Here is a 20,710-nt window from a genome sequence, read left to right as displayed (position 1 = left end):
GACGGGGTGTCAAAGAAAACTGCAACTCCAAGAGCTTGAGGAAATTCGAAATGACGCTTACGAAAACTCAAGGATCTATAAAGACAAGACTAAAATTTTCCATGATCAAGCCATCTCAAGAAAAGTCTTTGTTGTTGGGCAAAAAGTGCTGCTTTTTCATTCCAAACTTAAACTTTTTCCGGGTAAGCTGCGTTCTCGTTGGATTGGACCTTTTGTTGTGACTCATATTTTTCCTCATGGTGCAGTTGAAATCAAAAGTCCAACCACTCAAAAAGTGTTCACGGTGAATGGGCATAGGCTTAAACCATTCTACGAAGGTTTCCAATCAACTTTAGTAGACAAAATACAACTCATGGAACCCACCATCACCTAGAAACACCATCCCGTCTAGCCAAAGACGTTAAAGAAAGGCGCTTCTTGGGAGGCAACCCATGTCCTTTTTTCTTTTTCTTAGTTATTTATTTCTCTCTCATCTAACCTCTTGTGAATGTTGTGATACCACTAAAATCAATTTTTGCAGGTCAAAAGGTATGAGCATCCACAAGGGACTCTCCTTCTCATTCAAAGCCTCACAATTCTCGAGCTCCCGCAGTTCCACCACCTACTCCCGAATCACTAAGGGACGCTCTCTTTCTCCCTTTCTCTTATTTTATCGTCCTAGATATGCATGCTTACCACATTGGGGACAATGTGGAATTATGTGGGGGGAAGGTGTTTTGATTGTTTTGATAGAAAATGAGTCTTGGTGGATTAATTATTTTGATTGATGCTTGCTACCCCTTCCATATTTGTTGAAGCAAATATTATTTTATCTTGTTCTCACACTAGCTTTATGATCAAAGACTTAGGTTAATCAAGTAATAATTTGGTAATGTGTGATAAGGATGTGCATCTAATGACTCCTGACAACTTACAGTTAAGAACTTATTTTTGCAAATGGTGATTTAATTTGAAAATTGAATGTGGAAAATTGGTGGACATAACCTACCTAGAGAGGAATTTTTGAGCCTATACACTCATAAAAATCTACAATTTTTCTTTTCTCGAGAGATAATGCTTCATGATTTTGTCTTCCTAGAACTTGCTTTGAACCATATCGAGGCCACATCTTTATGCATACACTTGAAAATGATTAGGCGCTAGGATAAAAACCCCTTTAGCTTAAAAAGACCACCTACATACAAATCCCCTTAGTAAGCCCATTTGAGCCTTATAAGCCTTAATTCCTTGTTATGCAACCCCAAGTATAAACAAACTCTACCGTCTTTTTATTATCCTTGTTTGGCCCTTCCAAGGACTAGTAGAGCGTCAAGGAAACAAAGATGTATTCTAAGTATATGTTTTGACATTAAGTGGGGGGATATCTCAATTATTGTAAAGGACATTTATGAGCTAACATGTCACATGAAAATCTTGTTCTATGCCTTAAATAAAAAAAAAAATGAAAGAGAAAATGCCTTACAAAAAAAAAGAGAAAAAGAAAAAAAAAAGAGAAAAGGAAGGCAAAAAAAAAAAAAGAGAAGAAAAAAATATATTTTCTCTCTTTGAAAGAAAGGCATAGCTCAAGTCGAGGAAAGTGGGACATGAAAGAGTATGAGATAAATTAATTTTGAAAAGCTTGGATTCCTACATCTATTACTTGGTGCTCTAATTTAGTTCCTTGGATTTTCACCTCATTTTTTCTTATTTTTCCTACCCCCAAACCAAAGCCCCATTACAACCAAAATATAAGACCTCTTGATTCAAGTGTGTGCATATTTATAAGTGGTGGAGATTTTGGTGTATAATCAAGCCTATGGTGAAGCATTTTCATAGCAAGCATTTGAGTGAAACACTCAACCAAAAACACTTGAGAGATTGGGAGATGTGAGAGCATAGTCCACTTGTTTTCCATGCTTAGTTTTCATGAAGATCATCTTGTGAAAACTTGTTTGAAACTTATTCAGTTGTCTTTTATCATATGATGTGTCATTCTTTGAACACTCAACTAGATTCTTACTTGTTACTTTCGTCTGCGATCCATAAAGTTTGAACTTGTTCAACTATTTTATCTCTATTTCTTTGCATCGAGGACGAGCAAAGGGTTAAGTGGGGAGATATTTGATAGGATCGCATTTTGTGCTTATTTTATATAATATTTTATCCTATTTTGTGACCAAATGCTCCTAATTAAATATTATTTTGCAGCATTAGGACAAAAGGAATGGAAAATGAAGAAAAGCACCAAAATGGAAATTTAAACAAGACTCAAACTCAATTTTTGGCAAGAGTTTGGAACTGCTTGGACTACCTCTGATGAAGGAAGAGTTTAACTAGGATTATAATTTTATCTCTATAAGTCTTTTAGTTCCACTAGGAATCTACTTCTAATCCTAGTAGAACTAGGTATCTAGCTATTATAAATAGGTGATGTAATTCACTTTAAGAGACAACTTTTGAACTCTTTTATTTCTCTACGTTTTTATATTATTTTGCTTTTCTTGCGTTCTTCCATGAGCATGTCTAGCTAAACCTCTCATTCCGGTTGAAGACTTGGTGAACGCTTAAATCCAACGGGTTGTGAGATCTAATTTATGCTTTCTACTTTTATTCATATTGGTATTTGTGTTGTTCTCTGTGCTTTTATTACAAATAATCTGATTTATTGTCAAGAATATTTGCCTAGCCAATTGAACTTTCAAATCCGTAATTGTTTGTTTAGTTCGATAACTAGTGGTAACACAACATAATTGATTATGTAGAAGTTTTCGATTATGTTGTGGGGAATGCACAATCTAACTTAAATAAATCCTCGTAGGAATTTATTGGTTAGAATTGGGCCTTTCTAGTTCTTAATGCTGTCGGTAAATTAAATCTTGAGGACGTTCCCAAGGTTGTTTACTGATTAGGGATTTAGTCAACGGACGTTCCTTGACTATCCACAAGGTAAGGAAAGGTGAGGTCGTTAGGTCGTACCAATTGCCATAACCAATTTATCTATCATGAATAATTGTTATCTTTGCATCGATGATCAACCGTGGAATTAAGCGTGATCCTGTCTTTAACTGGAATACTCTCCTCTTATATTTATCTCTTCTAATTTTATTAGCTTTTTAGTTTTATTCTTCTTCACAATCAAAACTCCCCCTAATTATTTTCGTTTTTGAAGGAATTAATTCAAAACCAATCTCTGTGGATTCAACCCTACTCACACATCTACAAAAGTGTTCGTAGGAATTATTTTTGGTGAATTCGACACCCATCAAATTTTGGCGCCATCACCTACTCACACATCACCTACCTGAGTGGAGGGGACAAGGTCGTCGATATCATACCCCACAGGACATGTTTAACCATGCACATTCAAGATTGAGAAATGTAATTGAACGATGCTTCGGTGTACTGAAGAAACATTTCCCAATACTACAGTGGGGGATGCCGAGCTACCTTCAGAACCACCAGGTCGATATAGTAATTTCCTGTTGCGCCCTTCATAACTTCATCCGTAAGTTTAGCAACGATGACATCATATTCAACGAACCAAATGAAGATATTCAGACTGAGATGGATTCATTCTACCATAGGGGACATCCAACCACTTATGAGATAGAAGCCCAACGCAACCTTCAAGATAGCATAGCGATGTAAATGTGGGCAGCCAACCATCGGAACTAGCAATGAACGTAGTGGACAGTGTTGATTCATATGTAAACTACTAAAACTACTTTCCTAATGTACATTTTGTCCTAGAATGTTAGGCTATAATATCGTTTAGTACTATTTGCATGAGAGAATTATAGAGTGTGTTTGATTATTCACAATTGTAAAACTGTTTAGATAGTAGTTTTAAACAAATTGACATTTTTTTACATTTTTCAACTGTACACGTGGTGCAATTTTGCACAATAATTATTTTGCTGACCGTAATTCTTTGTAGCCATGGCATACCGCAGATATCTGGAGAGTGCTGGATTTCCACAGGACGGCCATTGGAGTTCAAATATTGAGCAGCGCTTCATGTGGATGATACTTGATGACAACACTCGGGCGCCTATGAGAGACGATGCACTTGCGGAGGCGCAGATGGGTTACTGGGCACGTGGATTACGTAGACATTTTGGATATCCTTACACCCGAGACCAAGTCCGTGATAAATTCTATAAGTTTAAAAATCGATTTCAACAGTTCCACGGCATCACTCAGATACCAGGGATTTATTATGATATTGAAACATTTATTATGGTGTTTCCAATAGAGCTACGACCACGTGCATTATGGGTACGTCATTTTAGTTCCAATCTGATTACAGCTACTTAACAATCATCGTTTGAAAATACTATTGTAATTTCCAACGCTAACAAATTTATAATTAGACCCTTTTTACAGCTTTTTTCTTCGGCTAGACGGTACTATGAGTATCCAGAGCCACATTATCCCAGGATGTTAGAGGTGTGGGGGCCCATCAGGTTGCTAGGTGTTCCTATTGAGGCACAAAGCGAAGCAGGCGAAAGTGGTAACATTGTGCGTAATCCGGTGAGAGGAAGCGTGGATGCACCTATTGTTATATCGGATTCTACTGCCCCATCATTACAGTCACATACGCACATCGCCAGTTGGGATGTAGTGGACCATGTAGCTTGTGGAGATGGTGGTCTGGTGCTAGCACGTAATACCTCAGTAGCTGCACGATGCAGTATCGACATGGGCTCGGAAGTGAGGGGGATTGGATTGTGGACTGGCTACATTCATCGGATTGGTGTGCAGTCTGATTGGGGTGCCCAGACGTACAGTGAGGGAGATAGCACAACGCGCTCACCGCGACCACGAGGACTACCACCACACCGTCGTGACGGTCCTTAGGCATACAATGCCGATTGGGAAACTTTCAAGTCGAATATTGATTTAATCATTAAAAAGAAAACAACTAATCGAGCAGTTTGTGAGTGTCAAATGCATTCGTTTCTTATATATCGTGCAGTTTTGTAATTAAATTTTCATCATTCCCTAAAATTTGACAGCCTTGTATGTCATGATTAAAAATAATTTTAATTGTTCTGTTTTTGACAAATCAATGCTAATTGATTCAACTTTGATTATTTACATATTTTGGAATCAATATAGTTTTCTATTTGAACGAAATTTTTTTCAAAATTTGAACCGTGTGGACACTGTATAATTACTGCATGCGTAATGCAAGTATTTATTATTTGATTTATCAGTTAAATATTTTCACCACGAATATAAAGGCAGATGAAATCATTTTCAACATAATACTATAGTGCATGTAATTATTTATTTAATTTTTAATTATTATTTAATATTAAGTAATAAACTCCATACCAAAGCAGATGAGATATAGTGAATTTTTCTAAATTATCTATATAATAAATGTAAGCAACAATTATATATAAAAATAATTTTTAACTTACAAAAATATTGATATTAAAAATATTTACTTTCAATGCTACTGACTAAAAATATTTTAAAATTTTCTACCTCAATAAATTACTTAGTTTTGTATATATGCGGATAATACACCAGCACTATATACGAAATTCATATTTTTTATTACTTTAATTATCTAATTATAATTAATCAATCAATGTATTCTCATCACATTACTATACTTCAATTTACTAAATATTAATTATAAATTTTTTGAACTTACACTATTTTAATATTTCGAACTCAAAATTTTTAATACTTATGTGAAATATTTGAGAAATTTGAAAATTGAGAAAAATATACCAATAATACATAATTAATTAAAAATATCTATTATTCAAATATTAAAAATATCTATTATTCAAATGTTTATATATTATATTTTTTCAGTCCAAATTGTAGGTGTAACAAGATCATTTTGGAGACAATACTACAGTGCAGTAAATTATTCATTAAATTTGAAATTATTATTTAAAATGTTAAAAAAAAGTATTTAACAAAGATAATTACTTAATTTAAATATATATACTATATTTCACTAACAAACAAACTATTATATACATATACAATTATATTAATAAATATATACAAAAAAGACATAATTTGACATCCAACAGTAATTTGTCTCCTATATCCCAACATCAAACATACATCACTTATTTTAAACTATTTTATATTATATCAAAACACAAATCCAAACATACCATCTATCTCAAACACATACTTATTTATCTCTATTTTTCTCTCTCTATCTCCAAAACACAAAACAAAAACACCCAAATTACAAATCCAAACACAATGAAAGCTTCCTTAATTTCACTCTTCTTAGCAACTAGTAAACTCTCTTTCTCTTCTTTTTCTTTCTTCTCATAACTTTGCTTTCTTTTTCTCCATCTTTTGAATCTTTCATTCTTTTTTCACTCTCATTTTCACTTTATTCTTTTCCTTTCTCTTTCCTTTTCTCGCTCTCTTTTTTTTTCTCTCAAGATCTGATCTTGCAAAATTTGTTTTTATGTCATTGGATTAAGAGTTATTGATTCTCCTTGAAGCATAAAAGAGTAATGATTTTGGAATCCATCATGTGTTACATGCCTATCAAACTGCCATGGTCTTCTCCACAGTATGTGGCATGCTTTCTTTGGTACAATATCACATAAAACCTCATCCTTATATCTTCCAATTGAAAACAATACCTTTACTTGCTTGGTCACCTTCAGTTCTCGACACTCATTCAACCATTGAAGCTTGTATGGGCGGTGGTGCTTGATAGTAGGTAGACTTAATATTTGAATCAATTCAGTACTTGCCACATTGCAACAACTACCACCATCAATAATCATACTACATACCTTTCCATGAACTTGACAACGTGTGGAACAAGTTTTCTCTTTAGCAATTATCTTCCTCCAGCATCTGGGCACTAAGGGTTTTTCTAGTAACAAGCAATTCTCCTTCTTCGACATACTCTCCATCACAATCTTCTTTTGATGATTCCTCTTTATTGGTGATTTCTTCCTCGGTTTCCAACTCTCCATGATTGTTGAAGATCATTGTACGCCGGTTAGGACACTCACTTGCTATGTGTCATCTCCCTTGGCACTTGAAACACTTTATATCACGATTTCTTGAAGAATTTGGTTCAGGTTGTACCTTTTTGGCAGCAACTTTATCACCATGTTTAGGATCTGTCTGCTTGAATCTTGATCTAGAAGGGGTGTCTTTCTTGGGGTTGTTCTTCCATGGACCGAATGCCGACGAGTTAGAAATCCTCGTCAAAAGTCCTCTTTGCTGGAGTTGTTGATCCACCTTGATGGATTGGTGTACCATCTCTTCAAGTTCTACATAGTGGTGCATCTCCACAACATCGGCGATATCCCAATTGAGCCCATGCAAGAAACGAGCCATAGTTGCTTCATTGTCTCTATAATGTTAGATCGAATCATGGCAATCTCCATCTCCTTGTAGTACGCATCAACACTTTTAGAACCTTGAGTAAGACATTGGAGATGGTTGTGAAGCTCACGACGAAAATAGGATGGAACAAACCTTCTCCTCATGATTGCTCTTATCTCTTCCCAGGTTGTGATGGGACGTTCACCATTCCTAACCTGTTACTTTTGCATCTGATCCCACCAAACAAGAGCATAATCAGTAAACTCCAAGGCTGCGAGTTTTACCTTTTTACTCTCTGAGTAGTTGTGGCATGAAAAAATTTGCTCGACACGCATCTCCCACTCCAAATACACTTCGGGATCACTCTTTCCTTTAAATGAAGGAATGGTGATCTTAACTCCTCCTAGGACACCGTCTTCTTCTCTAGGTCATCTCAGTTTATCTCTTAGCCGATTCACTCTTCTTGGACGAATGTCCTCATATTCTTCTCCATCGCTTGGATCCTCCAAATACTCATTATAAATAGGGGGTTGAGGACGTGGATTTAGAGCATGTCTTTGATTTGTAGCTCTTGGACTGGCTACTTGATTCTCTACTTGATCCAATCATTCATGAAGTCCTTCTAGTTTACGGTCAAACAACTTCTTAAAGTGGCTCACTAACGCTTGTATATGGAATGCATCTACCCCACATTGCATCATTTGTCCCGAGTTGTTGTCATCACTTGCTTGAGCAACTCCATTATCTCGATTTTCTGCCATTTAGCAAAATATTTGTTCTTTTTTTTTATAGGAACCTCACCAAATTCTAGCCACACTCTCTTTTTTTTTCTCTCTTTATTTTTCCCCTCGTGTTTCACTCCTCACTTAATAGGCTCACACTTATGGCCCTCAATGATAGCCTCACTTCACTCAACACTCTCTAATCTAAGCTCTTGTGAAATTCAATGCTTTATCTAGTGACTCAAAAATAAATGCCGATTCTTTTCTCAACCAAGTATGTGAATGTGGACGCTTCACACTCACTCGTAGCTAGAGAATGGTCTAAAGAAGTTAGGTACAACTGGGGAAATGAAGACCAATTGGCTTACAAAGATAATAGCAAAGTAAAGTGATGAACGAAATTTTTTTTTCTTTTTTTTTTTGCTGCTCTCCCTTTTTTTTGAGCTTTTCTTTTTGCTTTTTTTTTTTGGTTTGTTTTTATATAACAACAGGGGGGGAGGTACGGAAGATTGTGGTGGTAGATAAAAGATTCAAGGTAAATCAAACGAAATAAAGAAAGCCTACCGTATCAACTTAGGCTCTGATAGAAATGGATAAAGTGGTCCGTGACCTGAGGAATGTAAATAGCCAACCACGTTATACGAACGTGACCTACTACTTAGAACATTCATCCAACTACGAGGACGAGTAAACCAATCCACACAACAACACACTTAGGTCGAGCACGAATTGGAGGCTTTGTGAATTTGAATCACCAATCTAATAGACTAGACTGACAAAGCAAAGGTTTCACCAAACCTAAAACAAGTATATAACTCTCCAAAATAAGAGAACACTCAATACTTTATAAACTTAGATCAATTCTTGAATATTTCGATTGTGTCCCGTATGCATGGCTGGTATGTGCCTTTTATAGGCCTAAAATACTTCTGAATTAACCATTCATATCCCCAAGTGACTCCTTGGTGGATATACATTCAATACTCTGTAAAAAATAACTTAAAACTAAGCATTTTTGGTAAAAAAATGAGTAAAACTCATGCATGACCATGTGAATCCGAAAATTGGTGTATAAATGCACTTTGACTACATGGCTGCACTTGGATGAGCTGGGCTCCTATTGTGGGCTTCCTTGGGCTTGAATTAATGAAATTAAGCTCATATGTTGGGCCTCTGATTGTGACTTGATCCCATTAGCAAAGACTAAGTTGAATTGGGCTTGAATTACTTCTTGCATTCTCTTCAACCATTCTGTTGTCATTGGCCCACTTCCATTGGTTAAATCTTGATCCATTGGATCTTGAATTTCTTTTGCTTGTTGGACGCCCTCGGTGTTCCTATCAGGCTTCCCATGAATAACGTGGCCTTGCAGACCTTGCCTCGCCAACTTCGTGCCGTCATTCTTTTTAAAGTACACAGGCTTAGAGATGAAAGGGGAATGAATTAATGCTGATCACTTCTCCTTGAGCGACAACCAGTGATTTAAACTCACAATCTGTCACTTTTGGAGACGAAATGCCAGTCCACAAGTTGTTGGATGGATGGATCACCCTCTGAGAATCTTTGATGGTTCATCATGGTTCTGTGTTCCAGCCGTTGATTTTATACGTGATGTCATTAAATGGGTCATTTACACAGAACAAGATAAATGATAGGTCGTCAGAGGTTCCGATGTGACTAAAAAGCAAAATAGAAAGAGATTAGTGTGCAATGGGGAGGTGGTGGAGTGAGATTTTGTAAATATTTAAAAATATCATAACTTTCACTGTGAACTAAATTAAAATTCTAAATTGGTCCTATATGTTACTTATTAAAAATATTCTTGTGTTTCTATTCTAAATTGGATTATTTTTCAAGAAAATTTGTCTTGGAATTTCCTTTGATAGCAAAGTTAATTCTTTCATTTTTGCATTATTTAGTATTCAATGTTTTTCTTGTCACTATATTTTATAAAATCAAACCATGCTAATGACATGATAAAGTTTATGTCCTCACTTTATGATTGTATTATGATAATTTTATTACTCTTTCTATTATTATTAGTACTCTTTTTGGTTATATATTGCAGAAGTTGTCCATTTTTATACAAAAGTTTACTGCTTAAAATTCTTCATTGTTTTATTGATTTTATGCAACTTGCCCCTAAAAAATCCTCCTAAAATCTCTTAATATAGTCAACATCATATCAAATTTTGAATTCCTAATTAACATCCTAACTTTCGGTCGACGATTTCCTCAAATTCACACCAGCACAAGACTTGCACGTGCCAATTTCTAACAAATTCAAAAAAATTTATCAAAATGTGTTAGTAAATATAAAAATTCACTAAGACAATATATCATATTGTAAGTTTCACTTTTTGAAGGTTCAATAAAAATACCTCTTATTATAGGACAAAACAATTTAATAGAGCCCTTATAATGTTCAAATCAAAATGATGCGATTAATGAACCTTATTATCTAAACGTACTCAAATTTTTTGATAATTATACATTCAACTTAGTCCACAAATATTTTTAAACATTTTGTGTGTGTTTTTAGATATTTGTGCTTAATAATCTCATTAGATATGCAACATTCTTTTTAAAGAAGTTTATGGGTCATTCAAACATGAAAAGTAGCAAAATTGTTGGACAAAAAAAAGCCTTCAAAACTGTATTAACACTGACAACAAAAAAAAAAAGTAGAGAATCGCAAAATAAAAAAACAAGAAATTACCTACCTACTTAGTGAAGTTAACCAATAGATACTTCTTGTGAAGAATGCTTGCAGATCCTGGCACGCCAACTTCATGCCCTCGATTTCTTTAAAGTAGACAAAGGCATAGTGATGAAAGGGGAATGAGTTAATGCTGATCTCTTCTTTATGAGCGGCAAACAGAGATTTTAACTCAAAATCTGTCACTTTTGTGACAAATTGCCGATCCACAAGTTGTTGGATGGATGAATCTCCAGCTGCAAATCTATGACGGCCGCATCGTGGTATTGTGTGTCTTCGATCGCTGATCTTATAGGTGGTGCCATTAAACAGGACCAGTACAGAGAACAAGATAAATGATGGGACATTGGAGGTTTTGATGTGAATGAATAGTTGAATAGAAATAGATTTATTTGCAATGGGGATGTGGTGGTGTGAGGATCTGTAAGTGTGCGGGGGTTGGTTACTACAGTCTTTTGTTAGATTTGTCTGAATTTAATGGCATTTGGTGGTTCCTGGTTGTACTATGTTATTCACCCAAAATTAAATTAAAATTCTAATTTGGGCCTATATATTATTTATCATAAACATTCTTGTGTTTCTAATTTTAATTTGTTAATTTTTCAAGCAATTTTATCTTGAAATTTCTTGAGTCTAAAGTTAATGTTTTCATTTTTACATTGCTTAATCTTTAATTTTTTTTTCTTATCATTATATTTTATAACATCAAACTTTGAAATCTTAAAATGATTTATTAATTCCATGTTATTGATATGATAAAGTTTATATCTTCACTTTTATGATTGTATTATGATAATTTTATTACTCTTTCTATTATCATTGTTACTCTTTTTTGTTATATATTGCAGGAGTTGACCAAATTTTTACAATTTACTGCTTAAAGATTCTTCATTGTTTTATTGATTTGATGCAACTTGTCCATGAAAAATTCCACCTGAAATCTCATATTATAGCCAACATCATGTCAAATATCGAATTCATGACTAACTTCTAAACATTCAGTCAACGATATCCTCAAATTTACGCCCGTGCTAATTTCGGTCAAATTTGGAAATTTCTTTCAAAATGTGTTAGCAATAGCAAATTTACTAAAATAATAGATCAAATTTTAACTTTTGCTCTTTGAAGGTCCAAAACGCCAAATACCTCTTATTATAGGACAAAAAAAATTCAATTGAGCCTTTATAATATTCAAATCAAAATGATGCAATTAATCAACCTTATTATTTAAAGGTAACAAGATCTTAATCCTGAATTGCTTGATAACTAAATATTCGGCTTGGTCCACAAATATTTATAAATCTTTTGTGTGTTTTTTCCCGATATTAGTGCTTAAAAAGCTCATTTGATTTGCGACATTCCTTTTAAAGAAGTTTATATGTCATTTCAAACTTGGAATGCAACGAAATTATAGAACAAATAATATATTTAAGCCTTCAAAAATAGTATTTACACTAACAAAAAAGAATAGAGAAATCATTAAATAAAAAAAAATCAATAATCACCAACCTGTTTACGAAGTTAATCATTAGAGGCTTCCTGTGAAGAATGTGACCTTGCAGGCCCTGCCTCACCTTCTTTACGCTCTTGATTTCTTTAAAGTGGACAAAGGCTTAGTGATAATAGGGGAATGAGTTAATGCGGATCACTTCTCCATGAGCGGCAAATGGAGATTTTACCTCAGAATCTACCACTATTTGTGATAAATTGCCGATCCATAAGTGGTAGGATGGATAAATCCCCAGCTGAAAATCTTTAACGGCTGCATTGTGGTTCTATGTACCTTTTGCCGCTAATTTTATAGGTTGTGCCATTAAACGGGTCAGGCACAGAGAACAAGATAAATGATAGGTTGTAGGAGGTTCCCATGTGAATGAAAAGCTGAATAGGAAGAGATTTGTGGTGCAATTGGGATATGGTGGAGTAAGGGTCTGTAATTAAGTGTATGGGTGGATGGTTACTATAATATTTTGTTGGATTGTTTGAATTTAATGGAATTTGGTGGCTCCTGGTTGTCCTCTGTATTATTTGAAATCTTAAAATTATTTATTAATTTCATGTTATTAATATGATAAAGTTTATGTCCTCACTTTATGATTGTATTATGATAATTTTATTACGCTTTCTATTAACATTACTCTTTTGTGTTATATATAGCAGGAGTTGACCAATTTTATACAATTTATTGCTTAATCATATTTTAACAGATTCAAGTTGTTCAATCAAAGTTAGCATTTCCACAGGTGCATCATATTTTAGAAAATATTGCACGCTCTACAAAAAATAAAACATCGAACTACATCATTCTTCATAAATCATTCGTATTACCCTGTTAGTTTCAAAAAATTGAAAATAGAATCTTAGAAAAACAACGGCTCCTAGTTCTTTGAGCATGTCGAAGCACCTAATATCTATCTTAGATTGGATTGAACAACTAAATTTGTACGACCCATAAATTTAGCAGCATTCAACTAATTACTGTGAAATCATAGTTTCTATTTCGACTAACAAGCCTAAACTCAACACTCTATCAAGTCATTTACGTTCTTATTGTAACCGAAAGGAGAAAAAAGAAAGAAGTAATAGCTTGCCATGTGTAGTTGTATCCTGTTTCGTTGGAAATAATGATGATGGCCAAGAAAGTGCAGCGGCAGTCCAGCATCTCTGGAATCCAGGCTCAAGAAAGAGGAAGACACGTTATCTATACAACATGCTTTTATAAGTGAAATTGCACTTTCTTATGCATATGTATTTTTTATGTGTCCAGCTGTTAATTGTTAAGTTTGACAAGTGTCCAAGTTGGTTAGGGTTCAAGGTGCATAGTGGGCTGGGTCAGTTCAAGACTGACATGAACCAGCCTGAAAAAGTCCACCCTACGACCGACCCGCTACTATTCATGGCCGGTCTTAGGGCATTCTTGGAACTCTAAGTGTGTCCCAATTGTGTCTATTTCTAAAACCAAGTTCAATCCATGGACCGGCCCGATTGAAGCCCGAACCAAGCCCAAACTAATCCCGCATCAGGTAAGCATGTGTTTGTTTTATTTTTTTATGATATTGAAGTGTTCTTATGCAGAATTACTTAAATTTATAATTATCTTATGATATAAATAATAATAAATTAAATCACATAAAAATTTATATATAGAAAAATAATAGTTAAGAATATATAATCTTTTTAAAAAAAAGTCGAACAAGCCCGGTCCAAGACTAGGTGGTCCCGAGCCATTGGATTGGGCTGGTCCCAAGTATTGATTTTTGGGACCGGCCAAGGACCAGCATCGTCCCAAGCAGGCCTAGGCCAAACCAACCCACTTTTTAATTGGTTCAATCTGGTCTTGGGTTGGGTTAGCCAAGCCTGGCCTACTGTGCATCTTGAGTTGGGGTTAGTTAGGTTGTTATTTGATTATTTCTTTTTCCTTGTTGTTTCTGGACCTATTTTTAAAGTCAAGCTTCCTTGAGCTCACTACTGAGAATAATTGAATACAATCAATACACAGGAAATTTTGCTCATAACTTTCATGGCTTCAACAAATTTTTTCACTGCAATTACAATTTTCAACATGGTATCAGAGCCTTTTTTTGAAGGTCTCTGCATACTTCTCTCATCAATGTACAAACCATGTTCCATTATATTCCTCAATGGCGCCCAGAGGTTCACAGGCAATGGAAGGGAATGTTGTGGTGACTTAGACTGCTCTAGTGAATCAAAGTGCAATTGTAAACCAAACAACGGTAGATATGGAACACTCTTAAAGCATAGAGAAATGCGAGTGGATTGGCCCAAGAATGCGCAAGCGAAAGCGGTAATGCGAAAATTCGTAAATAAAAACAAAACATAATGAAATGACAAAATGCATGAAACCCCCGTGTGTTTTAAAAAGTCTGCAAAAAACACCCCCCCCCCTATTTTAAGAATAGGCTAAAAATCCCCTCCTGTTTTGTTTTAGTCAGCAAAAAACCCCAATTCTGTTAGCATCTAACGGGAAGTGGAGGAGACACGCGTCTACTGCGTTTGATAGTCATTGTATGCGGTTTAAGTTCATATTTAATGATACTTTGGACTAAAATACCCTCTATGGGTCTATATAACATACAAAGGGCTTTTTGACTTGTTTTGTGTCTTTCTTTTGTCATTTCAAACCCTAAAAACCAAATATTAAATTTTGCCATATTAAATTTAAATTGAAATATTAAATTATATTTAATTTAGTTAATATTAAATATTAAATTAAATTATATTTAAATTCAAATAATTTTATAATTGTTAATTATTAAATATACATTATAGCCATGGCCGGAGGTCATGGAGGATCGAAAAAACTTAAGAAAATTTAAATCCGGTCATGAGACGGTATGAAGAACCGACCATGTAGGCGGAATGCATAAAAGTAAAAAGATAAATCCAATCATGTAGGCGGAGTATACAAAAGGAAAAGATAAATCTGACCATGTAGGCGGTAGGAAAAACCGACCATTCAGGCGGAATGTATCAGAAGAATATTTTTTATTATGATAAATATAAAGGGAAACGAATAACATAAGGAAACACTAAATTGGGAACCTTTTACGTTGCTTAAAAATAATAGGGATAAGTTTTGGTCATAAAATACCACACTAAAGCCCAAAAATCAATGCCAAAGAACGGCAAAATCGGGCAGTAATGGCAAGGCCGACATCATTCATACCCATAATTTAAACCGACGACCCAGAGAGTCTTATCATTAAGTTCCTTCAGTTTCTCCTTATCTTCATCAGTAATGAAAAATAATCTTTATACATCTATATAGCCATGCTATCTCCGTTATAGTTGAATAATTCAGCAGCAGTAGCAATTTAGCCTTGCATTATGCTAAAGAAAACAGAAACAAGAATGAAAATAATAAATGCAGAAAGTTAAATAAGAGAACTCACAGGTGGTTTGTAACTCTTCTTATACCAAATGAAACTTTTTTATAACTAAGGAAAGAGAAAGGAATTACAAGTGCAAGTGCCTCTGCTTCAACACATGAAGGCTTCCGAGGGCTCTCTCAAAAAAGGGGGAAAAAGGTTATATTTATAACCAGGTGGTTCGGACTTGAAACCATTTTTTCACGTCCGCATGACCTTCATCTGCCAAGTGTCGTTTCATTGTCGACACGCATCATTTGATCAATTTCGTTGACTTGCTCTGCTGGCACTTTATTTCTTCATAAGTTTAGAGAAGCTACTTCCTTCTGATTCTGATCCCAATTGTTTGAGGTCCTCTTTGTCTTCAGATGATTCTGAAATGTCCATTTTTATTTTCCTTTCAATGTCTCCCCAATTCCTTTTAAATAGATTATCAAGAAATTCTTCTTGAGAAAATTACTCAAATGGATTCTGAGATTCTCCAACGAGACAAGAAAATTTATTTTCTCCATTTTTGCTTGAGGTCTCCATGGGAGAAGCAATTCCCGAAAGATTCTTTTTCAAATCATTTTGCATTTGCTTGAGGTATTCCTCAATCATTTGGTCTTTCGTGATTACCCCTTTCTTGTTCAGAATTCTTTGGGAGATATGTTCAAAAGGATTGGGTGCCTTATTTTCTTCTTTTTCTGCAATAACTTTATATTCTTGTAATTTTTCCTCCATCTCATTGATGATTCTTTTACCATAATATTTCTTGGTCTCTGGATCAATTTGCGTCAATTTGTTCCAAAATTTTGAACAAAACCTCCTTTTTATGCATGGGATTTTTTGTAGGGTAATTCCTACCTCTGGTAGCCATTTCCAGATTTATGGGATAGAGAATTCCATAAAGAAATCAAGTGAAGCCATTCCTTCAATCCATTTTCTTGATTTTTCTACTTGTATTATTTTTGGTGAATAATTCAGCCATTCCGTATAATATTCCTGGAAGATTTCAGGAAGAATAGAAATTGATGGACCAAAAATTATCCACCATTGGAATACCCAATTTGGTATTTCTTGTTGGAAAACCAACGACAAATTTTAAAAAATCATGTATGCTTTCTTTTATAATTTTCATAAAGAAAAGCCTTATTAAATGCCTCAACATAGTGCTGTAGTTAAACTTTATTGTATTTTTTTACTCTGGGTGAAAGTATTCTTTTTCTCCTAATGGGTTGATTTCCCATTCTACAGCAGTGATAAATTTTTTAATTACCGCTTTGAAATAATTAAATTCCTTCCCATTGCTAGAAAATGTGTGATTAATTTCAACACTCTGAGTTGCTTTAAGGATACATTTATAATATGCCCTAGGTTTATATGACCCTGCTGGAAAAGATGCAACATTAAGATACCTTTTCATTAGGTACCATGGGTCTTTTTCCCACCTTAAATCATCATTCTCGAGAAGTATAATTATTTCATGGTGTTCACTAAATTTGTGCATAAGATGTTCATGATTCATCAGTTATTAATTTTTTATGTTCCTTTTTAAATTCAAAAAACTGTTTGAAGAGTTCATTCTCTTCTTCAGGGATGTTACTAAATTTTCCTATTCCTGAAATATTTTCTCTTACTAAGGCCCTATTCCCATGCCTGACAATATCACCAGCTGGAAACCTACCTCCTCTCTGATTAGAGGAGGAATTTCTTCCTCTTCCCCGTTGGGGGAGCATTGCTGAAAAATAAAAATGATTTATTAGCCAGCATAGAGACCAGCAATTTGCTGAAGGTATAGCAAATTTGCTATCTAAAGTTGTTTAATACGATTTTTTGCAGTGACATTTGCATCTGGAAATTGTATGAGAATGTCATAAATTACTTCCTTGATTTTATCAATTCGCTTTCTGATTAGTTTTTGAATTCTTTTTAATCTTGTCTTATATTCAATTGGTTCATCCCTGAATTTCCATTGGTAAATAGGCCAATGGACTCCATTCATAAAATATCTTTCTCCTATGACCATTTCTTCAATCCAACCATTTGGAATTGTAGAGGAAATATTCATTCCTCTAAACATTCTATTTCCAAATCCAGATTCATTTCCATCAATATATTCTCTTCATAGGAAATCAGGGAGACTATTTGTCTCTTCTTTAATATATTCAATAGAGAAATTAAATGGGGCAAGATGTACTTGCCATCTAGCAAACATTTGCTTAGAAACATTATGTTTAAAATCTTTATTAAACATAAATTTAGCAGCAGAACAATCTGTCCTAATGGTGAATTCTTGATTAAGTAAATCATCTTTAAATTTTAAAACACATTTAACAATAGCAAGAACTTCTTTAGCAACCGTAGCATAATTTCTTTGGGCTGCTTTCCATTTCCCTGAATGGAATCTAACTAAGTATTCTTGCTTATTTTCATCAATTTGTTTTAGTATTCCTCCAAATCCAATATCAGAGGCATCTATTTCAATAATTTTCTTCCAATTTGGATTAGCAAGAGTTAGAGATGGTAATGATTTTACCTTCTGTTTAATTAATCTAACTGCTTTTGTATGTTCATCGGTCCATTCTGATGGATTCTTCTTAAGCCTATCATACAATATTGTTGTATCTTGGGCAAGGTTCTTATAGTATGGGGCTATATAATTCAGACTACCTAAAAATCTCTGTAATTGAGTTTTATCAATGATTTTATCAGGGAATTTATCTGCGAATTCAATACTTCTATTGATGGGTATAATTTCTCCCTTTTCAATATGATGTCCAAGAAATCTAACTCTTTGTTTGAAAAATACTCATTTTTGATTTTGATAATACCAAACCATTTTGGATAAATAAGGTTTTAAACATTTCTAAATGCTTAAAGTGGTCCTCTATATTATTTGAGAAAACTAAGATATCATCAATATAAACAATGATAAAATTACAGAATTGATTAAAAATATCATTCATAATATTTTTGAATTCTGAAGGTGCATTTTCTAATCCAAATGGCATAACATTCCATTCATAATGTCAAATGGGACTGTAAATGCTGTCTTGTACCTATCTGATTCATTTATTTGAATTTGCTAATATCCTGATTTTAAGTCAAATTTTGAGAAAATTATTGCCCTGTGTAACAAGTCCTTCTTATTAGGAATCGGATACCTTATCCATTTTAAAATTTTATTAAGAGGTTTATAATTTATTACAAGCCTGGGTTTTCCTCTTTCTTTCTCTGCATGTTTGTTAACATAAAATGCAGCACATGACCATGGTAATTTTGAAGATCTAATTAGTTTTTCTCAATTAAGGAATTAATTTTATTTTTACATAATTCTAAATATTCACTATTCATTTGGCATGGTCTTGCCTTAGTGGGGATGTTTGCTTCTGAAAATTCACTTTCATAGGGAAGGCTAACAATATATTTTTTTCTATGACAAAATGCATTGGATGATGTAAAATGCCAAATGAAAGTATATTGTCATAGAAATTTATTTTGAATCATTTTAAGTATATTGTCATAGAAATTTATTTTTTCTATGACAAAATTCACTTTCATATTTCTAGTTCAAATTTATTTTGAATCATTTTAATCTTTCCTTGTAATTTAGGATTTTTAAGTAGTTCATTTATTTGTATTGAATTTATTTCCTCCTTAATGAAGCATATTTGGTTGGTCTTAGATATTATCAAATCTTTTATTTCATTTATAACTCTATCTATTGGTTGGGTGATGAATTCAAATTTTATTATTTCATTATCATAGGTTCCTATTATACCCTTTTTATTAATATTCTTTATAGGAAAAATCTTTTTAAGGAAAGGTGTTCCAAGAATAATTTCATTTGTTAAATCTTTTATTAGTAGGAAGCTTGTTGGAATACATTTTTTATTATTACATATGTAAGCGTTTGGAATTTTAAAGCTTATATTTAGTTTTTGGCTATTGGCAGATGATAAAGAGTGGGTCGTTTTTTCAAAATACCTAGTTGGTATAAGACCTTCTTTAATACAGTTAATATCTACTCCACTGTCAATAAGAGCAGTAAATGTTTTTCCTAAAATTTTTATTTATTAAAAGATAAATTTTAACATTCCATTTTTGACTAGTGACTATTTCTAGAGTGGATAGAAAATCTTCCTCGTGTTTTTCTTCTGCTACTTTATTATTCTTGCTAATTCAATCCCCTCAAGTCTATTAGTAAGAGACTGATTGTATTTTTTAATATTCTTTATCTCTTCTTTTAACTTTCCTACTTCAATTTTGAGATCCTCCATAGTAGAGGGGTTATCTCTAATAGTATGCTTTTCATTAAGCAATTTCTTGACTTCAGCTATTGTATTTGGTTCAAAGGGTTTATTAATAGTTCTATCATAAACTGGGTTAGGCTCAGATGTGGAGGCATTATTATTACTATCAATTTTACTCAGAATAATGTCCCTAACTTCAGGATCTTTTATTTTCTTAAGTAGTTCAATAATATGATTATCAGTGAGAACATTTATTTTTTCCATTTCTTTAAATTTTGCCATTAATTCATAAAATTCTTGATGTGAATTTTCTTCCTGCCTATATGAACAAGAAGGTTCTTCTTCTTCAAATTCAGAAGTGGTTGATGGATATTCAAAATTTTCTTCAATATTTTGAAGTTCACTTTGCTCCTCAGATTCTTCTGATTCAGAGGATTCTTCTTTTTTTGAAAATATTGCATTGAGTATTTCTTGTTTATCCTCTTCTTGTAAATTAAGATTATTTATTTTCGTTTTCAATCTTCTAGCCTTTTTGTTTCTGCATCTATTTGCAAGATGATCTGTTTCTCCACAAATATAGCATCTTCTTATTTTCTTTGTGGTATTATTTTTAGCCTTCTATTCATTTTTTCTAGCCAAGTCTTTTTCTTTATTTATTTCTTTTCTAAATTTTCTCTTTTTGTACTTCTTTTCCTTAAACCTCGAAGTCCTATTCCTAGAGATTTTTTATTTATCAGATGGTTTCATTTGCATCCCAAATTAAGTACAAAACTGTCCTAATTGACTTTTCTCTGTTAAATTTTGTCTTTTAATTTGTTTATTTAATCT

The sequence above is a fragment of the Sesamum indicum genome, linkage group LG4, assembly GCF_026168435.1.
Source record: "Sesamum indicum cultivar Baizhima isolate 11 linkage group LG4, ASM2616843v1, whole genome shotgun sequence".
Lineage (NCBI taxonomy): Eukaryota > Viridiplantae > Streptophyta > Magnoliopsida > Lamiales > Pedaliaceae > Sesamum > Sesamum indicum.
The sequence above is the reverse complement of the archived record's forward strand: the minus strand, read 5'-3'. Positions refer to the sequence as shown.